Below are 18764 nucleotides of genomic sequence, written 5' to 3' on the forward strand. Positions count from 1 at the left end.
CGTACCGTTTCACAGAAGAAAAAAGCCGGGGCCAGTAATACTTCTGGGTATCCTTCATAATGTCTTGGGGAATCCCAGGTGTCCCGCGTATGGCTCATCATGGCAGGCTTGCAAAATGTCTTGGCGCAATGCCGACGGCACGACAAGGAGGTACGTATTTCGACCGCTTCCGCAGTTTTTCCTATAAAGGACGTTGTCGTGGAAACAGTACGATGATAAGCCGCAAACGAGTGAGCGAGGTAAAACAGTTTCAACTCCTTTAAGGTGCTCGATCAGCGGCAGCAGCTCAGGGTCAGCGCACTGATGCTCAGCCATCTTTACGGCGTCCACAACGCCGACAAATGGCAAGTCATGGTCAGGGTCCGATGATGTCGTAGGGTGTGGTGCGCGTGACAGACAGTCAGCGTCGCTGTGCTTTCTTCTAGGTCGGTAGACAACTGTAACGTCTTACTCTTGTAAGCGCAGGCTCCAGCGGGCTAGTCTGCCTGAAGGATCCTTGAGGTTGGTAAGCCAGCAGAGGGCGTGGTGATCGCTGACAGCCTTAAAGGGTCTACCGTACAAGTAGGGTCGGAACTTACTAATTGCCTACACAACCGCTAAGCATTCTTTCTCGGTGGTTGAGTAGTTTTTCTCAGCCTTGGTGAGACTGCGGCTTGCATAAGCAATAGTACGTTCCGCGACCATCTTGCCACTGCACAAGAACTGCGCCGAGACCAGCATTGCTGGCGTCGGTATGAATTTCTGTGTCAGCGTCTTCGTCGAAATGAGCAAGTATTGGGGCAGCTTGCAAACGCTGGCGCAATTCATTGAACTACTGTTGTAGCTTGTCCGCCCAAATGAAAGGCACATCATCGCGTGTAAGCCGTGTCAGAGGCTCAGCAATTCTAGAGAATCCCTCAACGAAGCGCCTATAAGAGGCGCACAAACCAAGGAAGCGTTGGACGGCCTTCTGGTCTGTGGGTGGTGAAAACTCGGCGACGGCAGCTAACTTGTCGGGGTGTGGTTGGACGCCTGTAGGACTAACGACATGACCAAGAAGTTTGAGCTCTTGGAACCCGAAGTTGCATTTTTCAGGGTTGATGGTGAGGTCGGCAGTACGGATAGCAGCGAGGAGGCTCTCGAGTCCTGCGAGGTGCTCGTCGAACGTGCTCGAAAACACGACGACGTCGTCCAAGTATACGAGGCAGGTTTGCCATTTGAGTTCAACAAGCACGGTATCCATCATCCGCTGATAGGTGGCAGGTGCGGAACAGAGACCGAAGGTGAGAACTTTGAACTCATAAAGGTGGATCACGTCGTCTTGGAGCATCTCTTTCACCTGCTGCTTGATCACTTCCCTTTCCACTGGAGACACTCTGTAGGGATGCTGGCGAACAGGACGTGCTGACTCGTCCGTAATATTGTGGTGCTTTGTGATGGACGTGCGTCGTACTTTGGACGACGTTGAAAAACAGTCCGAAAATTCATTCACAAGGCTCAGTAGACGGTCTTTCTGATGCTCTGGCAGAACAGCGGTAACGTGAATCCGTTCTTTTAGGCTCGGTAACTCCGATTGCTGAGGCGATTCGATTTCCATGTGCCAATGTCAGTAACGTCAATGATTTCACCAAGAAAGGCGAGTGTCGTTCCTCGTGGTATATGCCGATACTCGTTCCTAAAGTTTGTTAGCAAAACGACTGAGCATTTGTTTCGCACCTGAATAATTCCTCTCGGCTATGCAAATGTTGCATTCAAGAAGCAGGGGAATGTTTGCCTCAGCAATTCCTTCGGCGTTCGTCCTCCATTTCGCATCGGACAACGGTATGCACGCTGCTTTTGGGTGGCAACGTGACGTGATCATTGGCTACGCGAAGCGCAATGTCACGGTCGTTGTCATTCCTGGTTGTTATGGCTTGCGTAGTAGCGAAGTTGACTCTAGACTCTTGCAGGTCGATAATGGCATCATTCGTCTGAAGGAAATCCATGCCGAGTATAAGGTCCTTTGAACATTCAGGAAGAATGACGAAGTCGCTGACGTGCGTGAAGCCGCGAATGATTACTCGTGCCGTGCAACCGGCCTACGGGAGTTATGAGGTGCCCTCCTGCAGTACGAATCTGAGTTCCGGCCCATTGCGTCGAAACTTTGTTCTGTACACGTGCGAGATTCTGGCTCATAACACGTGTCCGCACCCGTGTCGATTAACGCCGTAACTTCGTGGTCATCTATGGTAGCTGGTACGTCGCAAGATACTGACACCAATCTCAACTGCTTTCTCTGCGTCTCAATTTATTCATATCGCTGTCGTCGTAGTGGCGGATCTTAAGCGTTCGCAACGTTAGCGACCTCACCTCCGCAGGTCGCTGGACTCAGTTTTTCCCGAGTGGCAGGGCTGGGTGAGCGACGCCTAGTTACGCTCGGCCTGAAGAGGGGGCTGGAAGACCTGTTTCGGGCTGGTGGACAGTGATCGGGGCTCGCGGAATCGTGGGCCAAATGATGTCCTGGCGTCCGCAAGGTAAGCTTCAATCTCCAAGGGGCGTTCGCCATTGCGCGGGCACGGCGCATTAAGTGAAAATCCACGGAGCCCAGCTCGGCGGTAAGGACATGCCCGCTAAAGGTGGTCGGCTTCACCGCAATGAAAACACAAGGGCCTCCGGTCTGCAGTGCGCCATACGGCACTCTTGCGGGGTGGTTGTGCTTCAGCCATGAACGGCGTGCGGCGAGGACTGAAGTCACGAGTTGCTTGTTCAACGGCGCGCACTCCATGAAAGTCCGGGACGTCACTTACACCAAGAAAAATCGGGGACAAAGAACTTCGTGCAGCTTCCGCATACGACATGCGAGGCTGTGGCCGCCTCGTGCTGTGGTGTCTCGCTTCGCTCTGGGACTTGGACTGCCTGCCTGATTTCCTCCCGGACGACCTCAGCCAGAGCGAGTCGCGGTACCAATTCTGGAGCCACCTGAAGCTTTTGGAGCTCTTCTCGAACAACAAGCCTAATGAGCTCCGCAAGGCGTCGGTATTGTCAAAGGGTACAGCGAGAGGGTCACGCGATAAGGTAGAGACGTCGCGGTTGTACTGCCTTGTTCGCTGCTGCAGTGCCTTTTCTATTGATATGGCTTCGGCGAGAAACTCTGCAACGGTCTTTGGTGGGTTGCGTATCAGGCCGCCGAATAACTCTTGCTTGACACCACGCATTAAGTTGCTTAGCTTCTTTTTTACGGCATGGACGGATCCGCGCGTCGGAAGAGTCGGCACATATCTTCGACAAACATAGCGACACTTTCGTTCAGCCGCTGTACTTTCGCCTGAATTGCAGATTCCGCTCACTCCTTATGATCGAAGCTTGCGTATGTGTTGATTAGCTGCCGTCGGAATTCGTCCCAAGTCGACAGAGCCGCTTCACGGTTCTCAAACCATGTCCGTGCATAGTCCTCGAGGGCAAAGTAGGCATTGCGTAGCTTGCGCTCCGGAGTCCAGCCGTTGTATTCGGGGACGCACTCAAAGTGGTCGAGCCAGTCTTCAACATCCTCGAAGGTGTCCCCATGGAAGGATTTGGGGATTCGCGGCTGGTTAAGCATGACCTCGGTCGATGCAGCTGAGGAAGAAGGAACTGATGTACTCATCCTTCTTACACGGTGGGGTAGAGGCTCGTGCTCAGGTGGTAGTCCTTGAAGTCGACGGCTTGTCCGTGCGTGAACCGGAATCAGCTCGACCGCACTTCGTGCTGGGCTTGTAGACGGGGTTATATCTGCAAGCGGTAGCTTGTACCCCGCACATCCACCAGAAAAATGTAACGTAGGCTGAAGACGGAGGCTTCAAAAAACGGACGCGTCCCTTCAATGGCGGGCCAGAAGAAGAACAGGTTACGCGCTTCATCGTCTTCCATGGCGCGCGCCGTCCCGCGGTGCGGAAGCCCCACCACTGCGCCAATATGTAGTCATTCTGAGAGTTACATTGCTTCGGTATCGTCGCACTTTGCCACGGTGACCCCGCCGGCGGTATAATGACACCGTGACGACGACCACGGCATTGGTGTGATGACGACGACATGACATTGTCGGATGACGAGGGAGAGAAGTTTATTTGAAGAAAGGCAGAGAGCTCGGCTTGAGCGTTAATTTGCTCTGGCCTGCTACTCTACAATGAGTAAGTGGCGGAGAAAAAGAATAATTAATCATGATGATAAGATAAGGAGGTGCGCATATACATGTGCATCACGTTTCGGTCATACTAGAGTCGTACGTTGAGTCCAGTGGCTTGAAGGAAGGCCATTGTCGCTCCGATGACCTCAGCTGCGCTGTTGGCGTCAGGCCAAGGACCTAATACCATCTCGTCAGGTATTGGTGTTTTAGTCACTCGTTGAACAGTAGAAATAAGGCTCTGCCGTTCTCGCGCGTACGCTGTGCATGAGCGAAATATGTGCTAAAGTGTTTGTGGCGCTTGGCAGTGATCGGAGTTGGGAGCAATGTCCCTGCAGCCGATGATATTCGTATAAAACCTCGCGAGTGCAACACCAAGATGAATACGGTGTATCATACTCGTTATACTCCTCTTCAGTTTATGAGGCATGCGGAACTTCATTTATGGGTCCCATTTGTGCAGTCGCCTGTGTTGTTGATCTGGATTCGTCCAGTGCTCAAGTGTAGAGTTGCACATAACGCACTGAAGCAGGGCATTCGTGTCTGTTCGTGAGAACGCAATGCTTACTTCTGGCGCATTATTTAGAGCTACTTTAGCTTCAGCGTCTGCTTGTTCATTTCCTATCACGCCACAGTTTGCAGGTATCCACTGAAAGGTGACGTGGTGGCCGCTTTTTGCCGCAGTGTCGAGAAGCTCTGCGATTTCTAGAGCTAAATTATAATAAGGGCATTTTCTCATAGCGCACTCAATGGCTTGAAGAGCGGGTTTGGCTTCGCAACATAAAGTACATATGGGAGGAGGCTCTCCTGCACGGAATCTTATTGCCTCGCGGATAGAAACAAGTTCTGCGACAGTTGAAGTAGACTTGTGATCTAATTTGAACCGTCGAGCGATGGTCATTTGCGGGATGAGAAATGCTGCGGCGGAGGCACATGGGGTAGCAGAGCCATGGGTATACACGTGTGAAGTACCACCGTATACTGTAAAAATGTGCGATATGGTAAATTGCTTAAGGTCAATGGATAGTGGATACTTTTAATGGATAATGGTCAATGGATACTTTCTCATAATTCCAGGGATTCGAAGTTTTACAAGCGGTTTAGGCAGCACCCACGGAGGTGCTTTAGGAAGGCATGGGGAAGAGAATCTCAATGGCATAATGTTCTCATGACGCAAAATAGTTCTTGAAAAACTGCAGTTCTGGTGTGTGGCAGGGAGTACTGATAAGGGATGTTGCCTATGTCGGGGCAACAATCGTAGGTGCAAGACCGTACAGGCTTGGTCTAGTCGGTACATGCATAATCGACTGTACAGTGCTGGTATGTGTCTCCCTTCTTGTCGTGTTTTTGAGCTGTTCCTTTATCGAATCGTAGGTGCACTCGAAGAGGTTCGCAGAGCATATATGCATTGATGGGACAAGCCTGAGCTTCCGCGATGGTTCCATTGGTTGAGGTGCAGCGTGGTAGGTACAATCACGTGCACAATCCTTGAGCTTGTATGCTCTCTAACGTCCGCACACAGCTGGGTTTCATGTTCGAGAGCACCGGCATGCTGCATCCTATTTAGACTACCAACAGGGCTTGGTACAATTGAAGAGACGATTCGGACGGGCCCCATCTTGCTCCTGCCACCACCCGAAGCACAAGGACAGAACTGTTCAGTTTTGACTTCAGTGCCGTGACGTGCCTTGACCAGGATAGTTCACGGTCTATGGTTACACCAAGGAACTTGTGGTGTGTTACGTAAGGTATCGCTGTTCCTTTAACGACTATCGGGTGTTTAGTCATTTGTTTGAGCGTGAATGAAAGAACTGCACATTTTTGAATTGAAAGTGTGAGGCCTTGACATCGTAAGTACTTGGCTGTAATTGTGACTCCACGTTGCAGACGCACACGCAGTTGCGGACGCGTAGCACAAGATGCCTATATGCATATGTTGTCGGCATATGCTCTAACCTTTACTGTGTTGGGAAGCTGAGACGCAAGTCCAATCAATGTCACATTAAGAGAGTTGGACTGAGAAGTCCACCTTGGGGAACACCGTGGTCACAGTAAAATCGGTTCGCCACCAATATCTCTGCGGTCTCCGACACCGGTAGTCGTATTCTCACTGTTCTGAAGTCTTTCACAGGGCCTCCAGCGGAAAAGACCAGAATCAGTACAGCACGTAAGCCCTTTGCCGAAATGTTCATGGAGGCTACTGGCAGTGTTAATTTTCTGGCACATAGGATGACACTGGCTGCGCCCGTCCGTTCCGTTTCAACCCGCGGCCTCTAAGCGTCCACAAGCGAGCATTTGTTGACAGCGCTCTGAACGAAATGGTCGCCACCGCTGCAGTAAGACCGTCTAAAAGCCCCTGGCCGTTTCCAGTTGTCCTAGCACCGAATAAAGATGACATGGCGCGGTTGTGTGTCGACTACCGTTGGTTGAACGCTGTCACAGTTCGAGATCCGTACCCCTTCCCATTAATAGATTCAATGGTGTGCTCTTTTGGGTCCGCAAAGTTCTTTACTACTCTTGACTGTAGCTGGAGCTTTCTGAAAATTCAGATCGCCCCCTGCGATATTTCAAAGACTGCATTCACATGCCATCGGGGATTGTTTGCATTTGTCCGATCGACTTTCGCTTTGTGCTATTCACCTGCGACCTTTCAGCGTGTAGTATATATTGTGCTTAAGGAGGCCAAACTCAACTATGCGATGGCTTACAAGGATGACGTGGTAATCTTCTTGAAAACCCTGGATAAGCATCTCGTTCACCTAACCACTTTTCTCCTTGCGTGTTCTGTTACCGGTCGCCAGATCGCGGCGATTGATTGTCTGCTAAGGTTGTTATTTTGTCGCCCCTTTGGCCAGTACACATAGTTCCCTCGCTCTTCCGTTGCTTGCGGCTTCGCCTTGTGCTTTTTACTGTCGGCCGCGAGACAGCGGTGATTTTTTCAGGGCTTCGTTACGTCGTAAAGTAAAGCCGGTTCTGTTCCTTACGCCACTGGTCCTTTGTCGTACTGGTTGCGGCTCGCGGACCCCCTGAGCGAAGGCGAGGGTGCCTTCAAACCCGAGCACGGACCTATTGGCAAAAGCTGGTAGATGACCTGGACCAATTGGTGGACGTATGAGGCTACATAGTTATCTAGGTAGATAGATAGATAAGCTCAAGGCGCCTAAAGTAGGCAAATATTGCTAATCGCTATAGAACCCCTTGCTATTTTTCTGTACTGCTTTAAGGTGTGGCATGTTTTTTTTTCTTTGGTGTCACGTGTGATTTTTTTTATGTTTACTAAACTGCCTTGTACTACATTTTGCGCTATACTCCCATTTGCATCTTTAAATCTGCTTACGATGCCCGAAAAAGATGCATCTGGTCTACTTTCCGAGTCAGAAGCATGGCGTTGAGACTGTAGTCGGAAAAGGTGACAGAGTTCGAAGGTTGTCTGTGGCGACATACTTGCAGATGGCATGTTACCTGGTGATGGCAATTTTTGCGGCTCTTGAAGCGCATCGCGGTAGCCCAAGACAGGTTCTAAGTGCTTGAGCTTGCATGCTCTCAAGCACTCTGAGATTTGTCAGGCTTCATGCCTACAACAATATCACCTTGTCGTTTGTGATGTCTCCGGCAGCCACATTTGCGGCTTTCCATTCCAGGAGTTGCAAAGAAGTCCGACTTGCCTACTTATGCCCTGAATCAAGCCGCCCTACATCTACCGCACGATTCCTACTCCAATCAAATTCACATTTATACAGATCAATGTTCGACTCTAACCAGCTCTACTGCGGTAGTTATTCCGTCGATATCATTCTGCAAGAACTTCAAGGTCAGTCACGTCACAACATCGACAGGGTCTGAACTTGCCTTCCTTCGTAGCGCAGTGCTTTATGTGGACCAGCAGGCACCAAATCAATGGGCTATATCCTGTGACTCAAAGGCCGCCGTACAGTCACTCTTGTAACTCTGTGCCGCAGCCCACATGAACAATTGGTAGCACAGATATGATTACGCTGCCATCAAGAGGAGGGCAGATGCCAAGACATTGTATTTCAGTGCCTGCCTGCGCACTGCACCATCACGGGCAATGAATGTGCCACCAAGCTGCCCATGAGTCACTTGGAGCACGCGAAAGATCCTCGATATCATTGTCGAGATCGGATGCAGCGCGGCACATCAGCGGTCTTACGCATTATATAACTTGAAGTAAATGGAATAAGTCGGAGTTTGCCAACCATCGCCTATAGGCCATGGACCCACAGCTGCAATTACCACTTTTACCGGGTTTTAACCAATGAGAACACCCATAACTGTGCCACCTCCGAATAGGAGTTTCTTTTGCAATAGTATATTCATTCATAATTGGAATGACGGAAAGTGCCATTTGCAGGACATATGGTGTCGAGGAAACCACCAAACATTTCTTATGTGACCGCCCCAGATTCGAAGATACGAGGAGTGCGCTTCGGATAGCTTTGGGTCCCTTAGATGACATACCTTTTACAGAGGAGATCTTTGAGTCCGTGGCCACGTGCGTCTGCTACGTGCAAGGCTACAAAGGCGCTGCTGCGTTTCTTTTTTCTTTTTGAAATGCACCAGTCTGTTTGACCGTCTGTGGCTAACTTAGCGATGAACGCTTGACTGTGAAACTGTGCAAACTGTGAACTTCTCTCTTCTTTATCTTTTAATCCCCTTTCCCCCCCTTCCCCAGTGCAGGGTAGCCTACCGGGTTTAGCCTGGTTAACCTCCCTGCCTTTGCCTTATGACTTCTCTCTCTCTCTCTCTTAAATCTGCTTTATGATTTCTATTATTTAATGTTCGGCTAAAGCGGTGCCTCTTATTCAACTATTGTATTATGAATTTCGTGTTTATTTACCTGCCCTGTGACGACCCTCGGTTCAGCACTATTCATAAATAAGTAATAAATATTGTATCAATATAACCACTTTGTTGGGAGGAGGCTAATTGAGAAAATTTTTGCATTGCAGTAGAAATGGCGCGCATTCATACTTCAAGAAAAAAATAACCGCAAATTTATTGCACAGTCACAATCGCTATATATTTTATTCTAAGTGATGACATAGATTTCCGTTAAATACCTGTTTGTTTCTTTCATGTTAATTCTATATTGTTAACAGAAGTTGTTTTGTTTGTGTGATACATGACACACCGTGCTTTAAGATGATCTGCATGGGAGTACCTGGATGCTTGAGTATACTACTGCAGTAGTGTCTCTAGTATCTAGGAAATATTTCTTAGCAAATAAAAACCCATGAGCAGTACTTCTAGTGAAACGTTCCTTCGAATTTTGTAATTTTCGCTTCTGGTGCTTAATAATATGCGCTCTACGTTACCAGCCAGCCTGGTTGGTAATCCTTGCGCTGGCTAAGGTGCAATGAAATTTTAACCGCCGAACACCATCTCTGCTTCTCTATCACGAGCCACTACTATCTGCCAGTTCTAACGCCCTTTAAAAAGACACCAACGAATGTCAATGCCTTACTTTACTCTCAGCCTTTTAAGTTCTTCAGGTCCCCGTCAACATGAGGATCGTCTTTTGTGATAAATTAATGTACCCGACTCTCTGCGTAGGCCACTTAAAACGCACCGATCCAGATTTCATTGAAGCGTGAGCTATGAGAGGAAGCCAACGTGCTGAGTCCACGCCCGGAGGCTGGACTCAGCACTGGGGCTCCCCTTTTTTAGCGACGGTTAAGTGCGCTGGAAAAAACAGAAATTTGCAGGCACACGCAGATGCTGTAGCAGCCATACATAGAATGACGCAGTAGTACTGGTGTGAATCTGTACATTTTAGCTGCTCAATGTGCCATCGCATAGTTGGGATGTTGGGGATGTGTGGGGAGTTATTGCATTATTCGCTGATGCAGGAATTATTTCATGAAGACGGGTGGCCACTCGCTGTTGCTAATATTGAAGGTACTGTAAAACATTCATTTCAATCCTTAGATTATCATAGCTCTTTGGACATTTTATAGTACTTTTGCCAAACAAGTATTTCTTTTATAGGTTTTGGTGGCAAATGGTCTACCGGCGGAGCAACTTTTCCGAAAGTCCACGGTGACGGATGGGCGTCCAGACCCACACGTAGTCGCCAGTATTGTAATGGACGTCGCGACGATCCTGGTTGTATCGAAAAGCGTCGGTATGCTGTTGACTCTTGATACGATGCCGAGCAAGCTGGCGTGCTGCTTCGGCATTTTGAATCAACTCTTCCACGTGTTCGCTGGTCGGGCTATTATCAGCCACAGGTAGCATGGCGTCAAGTGTTGACGTGACGCGGCGCTCATACACAAGTTCAAATGGCGTAAACTGTGTGGTCGCCTGTACAGCAGTGTTATAGGCGAATGTGACATATGGTAAAATCTCGTCCCACGTCTTGTGCTGCACGTCGATATACATGGAAAGCATATCAGCCAGCGTTCTGTCCAGTCGTTCCGTTAGTCCATTTGTTTGATGATGATACGCAGTGCTCTTACGGTGAGAGGTATGTGTCAGTTGGAGAACTTCCTGCATAAGTTCGGCTGTAAATGCCGTACCGCGATCGGTGATGAGAACAGACGGTGCACCGTGTCGTAGGACGATGTGGCGGACGAATAACTTGGCCCCTTCGTATGTTTGCTTGCGGAATAGCTTCGGTTTCGGCGTACCGGGTTAAATAGTCGGAAATGACGACTATCCATCTGTTGCCCGAAGAGGTCACTGGAAATGGACCAAGTAGATCCATTCCTATTTGTTGGAACGGTGCTTGAGGAGGGTCCACAGGGTGTAGAAAGCCAGCCTGTTTAACGGTAGGTTTCTTGCGGCGCTGACAATCGCGGCAGGCCTTCACGTACCGTTTCACAGAAGAAAAAAGCCGGGGCCAGTAATACTTCTGGGTATCCTTCATAATGTCTTGGGGAATCCCAGGTGTCCCGCGTATGGCTCATCATGGCAGGCTTGCAAAATGTCTTGGCGCAATGCCGACGGCACGACAAGGAGGTACGTATTTCGACCGCTTCCGCAGTTTTTCCTATAAAGGACGTTGTCGTGGAAACAGTACGATGATAAGCCGCAAACGAGTGAGCGAGGTAAAACAGTTTCAACTCCTTTAAGGTGCTCGATCAGCGGCAGCAGCTCAGGGTCAGCGCACTGATGCTCAGCTATCTTTACGGCGTCCACAACGCCGACAAATGGCAAGTCATGGTCAGGGTCCGATGATGTCGTAGGGTGTGGTGCGCGAGACAAACAGTCAGCGTCGCTGTGCTTTCTTCTAGATCGGTAGACAACTGTAACGTCTTACTCTTGTAAGCGGAGGCTCCAGCGGACTAGTCTGCCTGAAGGATCCTTGAGGTTGGTAAGCCAGCAGAGGGCGTGGTGATCGCTGACAGCCTTAAAGGGTCTACCGTACAAGTAGGGTCGGAACTTACTAATTGCCTACACAACCGCTAAGCATTCTTTCTCGGTGGTTGAGTAGTTTTTCTCAGCCTTGGTGAGACTGCGGCTTGCATAAGCAATAGTACGTTCCGCGACCATCTTGCCACTGCACAAGAACTGCGCCGAGACCAGCATTGCTGGCGTCGGTATGAATTTCGGTGTCAGCGTCTTCGTCGAAATGAGCAAGTATTGGGGCAGCTTGCAAACGCTGGCGCAATTCATTGAACTACTGTTGTAGCTCGTCCGCCCAAATGAAAGGCGCATCATCGCGTGTAAGCCGTGTCAGAGGCTCAGCAATTCTAGAGAATCCCTCAACGAAGCGCCTATAAGAGGCGCACAAACCAAGGAAGCGTTGGACGGCCTTCTGGTCTGTGGGTGGTGAAAACTCGGCGACGGCAGCTAACTTGTCGGGGTGTGGTTGGACGCCTGTAGGACTAACGACATGACCAAGAAGTTTGAGCTCTTGGAACCCGAAGTTGCATTTTTCAGGGTTGATGGTGAGGTCGGCAGTACGGATCGCAGCGAGGAGGCTCTCGAGTCCTGCGAGGTGCTCGTCGAACGTGCTCGAAAACACGACGACGTCGTCCAAGTATACGAGGCAGGTTTGCCATTTGAGTTCAACAAGCACGGTATCCATCATCCGCTGATAGGTGGCAGGTGCGGAACAGAGACCGAAGGTGAGAACTTTGAACTCATAAACGTGGATCACGTCGTCTTGGAGCATCTCTTTCACCTGCTGCTTGATCGCTTCCCTTTCCACTGGAGACACTCTGTAGGGATGCTGGCGAACAGGACGGGCTGACTCGTCCGTAATAATGTGGTGCTTTGTGATGGACGTGCGTCGTACTTTGGACGACGTTGAAAAACAGTCCGCAAATTCATTCACAAGGCTCAGTAGACGGTCTTTCTCATGCTCTGGCAGAACAGCGTTAACGTGAATCCGTTCTTTTAGGCTCGGTAACTCCGATTGCTGAGGCGATGCGATTTCCAATGTGCCAATGTCCGTAACGTCAATGATTTCACCAAGAAAGGCGATTGTCGTTTCTCGCGGTATATGCCGATACTCGTTGCTAAAGTTTGTTAGCAAAATGACTGAACATTTGTTTCGCACCTGAAGAATTCCTCTCGCTATAAAATGTTGCATTCAAGAAGCAGGGGAATGTTTGCCTCAGCAATTCCTTCGGCGTTGTCCTCCATTTCGCATCGGACAACGGTATGCACGCTGCTTTTGGGTGGCAACGTGACGTGATCATTGGCTACGCGAAGCGCAATGTCACGGTCGTTGTCATTCCTGGTTGTTATGGCTTGCGTAGTAGCGAAGTTGACTCTAGACTCTTGCAGGTCGATAATGGCATCATTCGTCTGAAGGAAATCCATGCCGAGTATAAGGTCCTTTGAACATTCAGGAAGAATGACGAAGTCGCTGACGTGCGTGAAGCCGCGAATGATTACTCGTGCCGTGCAACCGCCTACGGGAGTTATGAGGTGCCCTCCTGCAGTACGAATCTGAGTTCCGGCCCATTGCGTCGAAACTTTGTTCTGTACACGTGCGAGATTCTGGCTCATAACACGTGTCCGCACCCGTGTCGATTAACGCCGTAACTTCGTGGTCATCTATGGTAGCTGGTACGTCGCAAGATACTGACACCAATCTCAACTGCTTTCTCTGCGTCTCAATTTATTCATATCGCTGTCGTCGTAGTGGCGGATCTTAAGCGTTCGCAACGTTAGCGACCTCACCTCCGCAGGTCGCTGGACTCAGTTTTCCCGAGTGGCAGGGCTGGGTGAGCGACGCCTAGTTACGCTCGGCCTGAAGAGGGGGCTGGAAGACTTGTTTCGGGCTGGTGACAGTGATCGGGGCTCGCGGAATCGTGGCCAAATGATGTCCTGGCGTCCGCAAGGTAAGCTTCAATCTCCAAGGGGCGTTCGCCATTGCGCGGGCACGGCGCATTAAGTGAAAATCCACGGAGCCCAGCTCGGCGGTAAGGACGTGCCCGCTAAAGGTGGTCGGCTTCACCGCAATGAAAACACAAGGGCCTCCGGTCTGCAGTGCGCCATACGTCGCTCTTGCGGGGTGGTCGCGCTTCAGCCATGAACGGCGTGCGGCGAGGACTGAAGTCACCAGTTGTTTGTTGAACGGCGCGCACTCCATGAAAGTCCGGGACGTCACTCACACCAAGAAAAATCGGGGACAAAGAACTTCGCGCAGCTTCCGCATACGACATGCGAGGCTGTGGCTGCCTCGTGCAGTGGTGTCTCGCTTCGTTCTGGGACTTGGACTGCCTGCCTGATTTCCTCCCGGACGACCTCAGCCAGAGCGAGTCGCGGTACCAATTCTGGAGCCACCTGAAGCTTTTGGAGCTCTTCTCGAACAACAAGCCTAATGAGCTCCTGCAAGGCGTCGGTATTGTCAAAGGGTACAGCGAGAGGGTCACGCGATAAGGTAGAGACGTCGCGGTTGTACTGCCTTGTTCGCTGCTGCAGTGCCTTTTCTATTGATATGGCTTCGGCGAGAAACTCTGCAACGGTCTTTGGTGGGTTGCGTATCAGGCCGCCGAATAACTCTTGCTTGACACCACGCATTAAGTTGCTTAGCTTCTTTTTTTACGGCATGGACGGATCCGCGCGTCGGAAGAGTCGGCACATATCTTCGACAAACATAGCGACACTTTCGTTCAGCCGCTGTACTTTCGCCTGAATTGCAGATTCCGCTCACTCCTTATGATCGAAGCTTGCGTATGTGTTGATTAGCTGCCGTCGGAATTCGTCCCAAGTCGACAGAGCCGCTTCACGGTTCTCAAACCATGTCCGTGCATAGTCCTCGAGGGCAAAGTAGGCATTGCGTAGCTTGCGCTCCGGAGTCCAGCCGTTGTATTCGGGGACGCACTCAAAGTGGTCGAGCCAGTCTTCAACATCCTCGAAGGTGTCCCCATGGAAGGATTTGGGGATTCGCGGCTGGTTAAGCATGACCTCGGTCGATGCAGCTGAGGAAGAAGGAACTGATGTACTCATCCTTCTTACACGGTGGGGTAGAGGCTCGTGCTCAGGTGGTAGTCCTTGAAGTCGACGGCTTGTCCGTGCGTGAACCGGAATCAGCTCGACCGCACTTCGTGCTGGGCTTGTAGACGGGGTTATATCTGCAAGCGGTAGCTTGTACCCCGCACATCCACCAGAAAAATGTAACGTAGGCTGAAGACGGAGGCTTCAAAAAACGGACGCGTCCCTTCAATGGCGGGCCAGAAGAAGAACAGGTTACGCGCTTCATCGTCTTCCATGGCGCGCGCCGTCCCGCGGTGCGGAAGCCCCACCACTGCGCCAATATGTAGTCATTCTGAGAGTTACATTGCTTCGGTATCGTCGCACTTTGCCACGGTGACCCCGCCGGCGGTATAATGACACCGTGACGACGACCACGGCATTGGTGTGATGACGACGACATGACATTGTCGGATGACGAGGGAGAGAAGTTTATTTGAAGAAAGGCAGAGAGCTCGGCTTGAGCGTTAATTTGCTCTGGCCTGCTACTCTACAATGAGTAAGTGGCGGAGAAAAAGAATAATTAATCATGATGATAAGATAAGGAGGTGCGCATATACATGTGCATCACGTTTCGGTCATACTAGAGTCGTACGTTGAGTCCAGTGGCTTGAAGGAAGGCCATTGTCGCTCCGATGACCTCAGCTGCGCTGTTGGCGTCAGGCCAAGGACCTAATACCATCTCGTCAGGTATTGGTGTTTTAGTCACTCGTTGAACAGTAGAAATAAGGCTCTGCCGTTCTCGCGCGTACGCTGTGCATGAGCGAAATATGTGCTAAAGTGTTTGTGGCGCTTGGCAGTGATCGGAGTTGGGAGCAATGTCCCTGCAGCCGATGATATTCGTATAAAACCTCGCGAGTGCAACACCAAGATGAATACGGTGTATCATACTCGTTATACTCCTCTTCAGTTTATGAGGCATGCGGAACTTCATTTATGGGTCCCATTTGTGCAGTCGCCTGTGTTGTTGATCTGGATTCGTCCAGTGCTCAAGTGTAGAGTTGCACATAACGCACTGAAGCAGGGCATTCGTGTCTGTTCGTGAGAACGCAATGCTTACTTCTGGCGCATTATTTAGAGCTACTTTAGCTTCAGCGTCTGCTTGTTCATTTCCTATCACGCCACAGTTTGCAGGTATCCACTGAAAGGTGACGTGGTGGCCGCTTTTTGCCGCAGTGTCGAGAAGCTCTGCGATTTCTAGAGCTAAATTATAATAAGGGCATTTTCTCATAGCGCACTCAATGGCTTGAAGAGCGGGTTTGGCTTCGCAACATAAAGTACATATGGGAGGAGGCTCTCCTGCACGGAATCTTATTGCCTCGCGGATAGAAACAAGTTCTGCGACAGTTGAAGTAGACTTGTGATCTAATTTGAACCGTCGAGCGATGGTCATTTGCGGGATGAGAAATGCTGCGGCGGAGGCACATGGGGTAGCAGAGCCATGGGTATACACGTGTGAAGTACCACCGTATACTGTAAAAATGTGCGATATGGTAAATTGCTTAAGGTCAATGGATAGTGGATACTTTTAATGGATAATGGTCAATGGATACTTTCTCATAATTCCAGGGATTCGAAGTTTTACAAGCGGTTTAGGCAGCACCCACGGAGGTGCTTTAGGAAGGCATGGGGAAGAGAATCTCAATGGCATAATGTTCTCATGACGCAAAATAGTTCTTGAAAAACTGCAGTTCTGGTGTGTGGCAGGGAGTACTGATAAGGGATGTTGCCTATGTCGGGGCAACAATCGTAGGTGCAAGACCGTACAGGCTTGGTCTAGTCGGTACATGCATAATCGACTGTACAGTGCTGGTATGTGTCTCCCTTCTTGTCGTGTTTTTGAGCTGTTCCTTTATCGAATCGTAGGTGCACTCGAAGAGGTTCGCAGAGCATATATGCATTGATGGGACAAGCCTGAGCTTCCGCGATGGTTCCATTGGTTGAGGTGCAGCGTGGTAGGTACAATCACGTGCACAATCCTTGAGCTTGTATGCTCTCTAACGTCCGCACACAGCTGGGTTTCATGTTCGAGAGCACCGGCATGCTGCATCCTATTTAGACTACCAACAGGGCTTGGTACAATTGAAGAGACGATTCGGACGGGCCCCATCTTGCTCCTGCCACCACCCGAAGCACAAGGACAGAACTGTTCAGTTTTGACTTCAGTGCCGTGACGTGCCTTGACCAGGATAGTTCACGGTCTATGGTTACACCAAGGAACTTGTGGTGTGTTACGTAAGGTATCGCTGTTCCTTTAACGACTATCGGGTGTTTAGTCATTTGTTTGAGCGTGAATGAAAGAACTGCACATTTTTGAATTGAAAGTGTGAGGCCTTGACATCGTAAGTACTTGGCTGTAATTGTGACTCCACGTTGCAGACGCACACGCAGTTGCGGACGCGTAGCACAAGATGCCTATATGCATATGTTGTCGGCATATGCTCTAACCTTTACTGTGTTGGGAAGCTGAGACGCAAGTCCAATCAATGTCACATTAAGAGAGTTGGACTGAGAAGTCCACCTTGGGGAACACCGTGGTCACAGTAAAATCGGTTCGCCACCAATATCTCTGCGGTCTCCGACACCGGTAGTCGTATTCTCACTGTTCTGAAGTCTTTCACAGGGCCTCCAGCGGAAAAGACCAGAATCAGTACAGCACGTAAGCCCTTTGCCGAAATGTTCATGGAGGCTACTGGCAGTGTTAATTTTCTGGCACATAGGATGACACTGGCTGCGCCCGTCCGTTCCGTTTCAACCCGCGGCCTCTAAGCGTCCACAAGCGAGCATTTGTTGACAGCGCTCTGAACGAAATGGTCGCCACCGCTGCAGTAAGACCGTCTAAAAGCCCCTGGCCGTTTCCAGTTGTCCTAGCACCGAATAAAGATGACATGGCGCGGTTGTGTGTCGACTACCGTTGGTTGAACGCTGTCACAGTTCGAGATCCGTACCCCTTCCCATTAATAGATTCAATGGTGTGCTCTTTTGGGTCCGCAAAGTTCTTTACTACTCTTGACTGTAGCTGGAGCTTTCTGAAAATTCAGATCGCCCCCTGCGATATTTCAAAGACTGCATTCACATGCCATCGGGGATTGTTTGCATTTGTCCGATCGACTTTCGCTTTGTGCTATTCACCTGCGACCTTTCAGCGTGTAGTATATATTGTGCTTAAGGAGGCCAAACTCAACTATGCGATGGCTTACAAGGATGACGTGGTAATCTTCTTGAAAACCCTGGATAAGCATCTCGTTCACCTAACCACTTTTCTCCTTGCGTGTTCTGTTACCGGTCGCCAGATCGCGGCGATTGATTGTCTGCTAAGGTTGTTATTTTGTCGCCCCTTTGGCCAGTACACATAGTTCCCTCGCTCTTCCGTTGCTTGCGGCTTCGCCTTGTGCTTTTTACTGTCGGCCGCGAGACAGCGGTGATTTTTTCAGGGCTTCGTTACGTCGTAAAGTAAAGCCGGTTCTGTTCCTTACGCCACTGGTCCTTTGTCGTACTGGTTGCGGCTCGCGGACCCCCTGAGCGAAGGCGAGGGTGCCTTCAAACCCGAGCACGGACCTATTGGCAAAAGCTGGTAGATGACCTGGACCAATTGGTGGACGTATGAGGCTACATAGTTATCTAGGTAGATAGATAGATAAGCTCAAGGCGCCTAAAGTAGGCAAATATTGCTAATCGCTATAGAACCCCTTGCTATTTTTCTGTACTGCTTTAAGGTGTGGCATGTTTTTTTTTCTTTGGTGTCACGTGTGATTTTTTTTATGTTTACTAAACTGCCTTGTACTACATTTTGCGCTATACTCCCATTTGCATCTTTAAATCTGCTTACGATGCCCGAAAAAGATGCATCTGGTCTACTTTCCGAGTCAGAAGCATGGCGTTGAGACTGTAGTCGGAAAAGGTGACAGAGTTCGAAGGTTGTCTGTGGCGACATACTTGCAGATGGCATGTTACCTGGTGATGGCAATTTTTGCGGCTCTTGAAGCGCATCGCGGTAGCCCAAGACAGGTTCTAAGTGCTTGAGCTTGCATGCTCTCAAGCACTCTGAGATTTGTCAGGCTTCATGCCTACAACAATATCACCTTGTCGTTTGTGATGTCTCCGGCAGCCACATTTGCGGCTTTCCATTCCAGGAGTTGCAAAGAAGTCCGACTTGCCTACTTATGCCCTGAATCAAGCCGCCCTACATCTACCG

At 50.0% G+C, this 18764-nt stretch overlaps 1 protein-coding gene and 1 long non-coding RNA gene across 3 annotated transcripts in view; one reads left to right on the forward strand and one right to left on the reverse strand.

Moving 5' to 3' along the window:
- The window catches only part of LOC119459200 (cytochrome P450 2C23-like), a 331343-nt gene that overhangs the window by 169044 nt on the left and 143535 nt on the right, over positions 1-18764 (reverse strand). The window lies entirely within an intron of this gene.
- Positions 1-18764, forward strand: part of LOC119457336 (uncharacterized) — a 43468-nt gene that overhangs the window by 12652 nt on the left and 12052 nt on the right. Inside the window, exon 1 of one of the 2 annotated variants that reach the window (XR_007468041.1) lies at positions 9902-10036. The exons of the other annotated variant lie outside the window; for it this stretch is intronic. This is a non-coding gene — a long non-coding RNA (uncharacterized LOC119457336). Of the gene's footprint in view, positions 1-9901; positions 10037-18764 lie in introns of those variants that run through there. 2 annotated transcript variants of the gene reach the window in all.

This window comes from Dermacentor silvarum, chromosome 7 (genome assembly GCF_013339745.2).
Source record: "Dermacentor silvarum isolate Dsil-2018 chromosome 7, BIME_Dsil_1.4, whole genome shotgun sequence".
NCBI lineage: Eukaryota > Metazoa > Arthropoda > Arachnida > Ixodida > Ixodidae > Dermacentor > Dermacentor silvarum.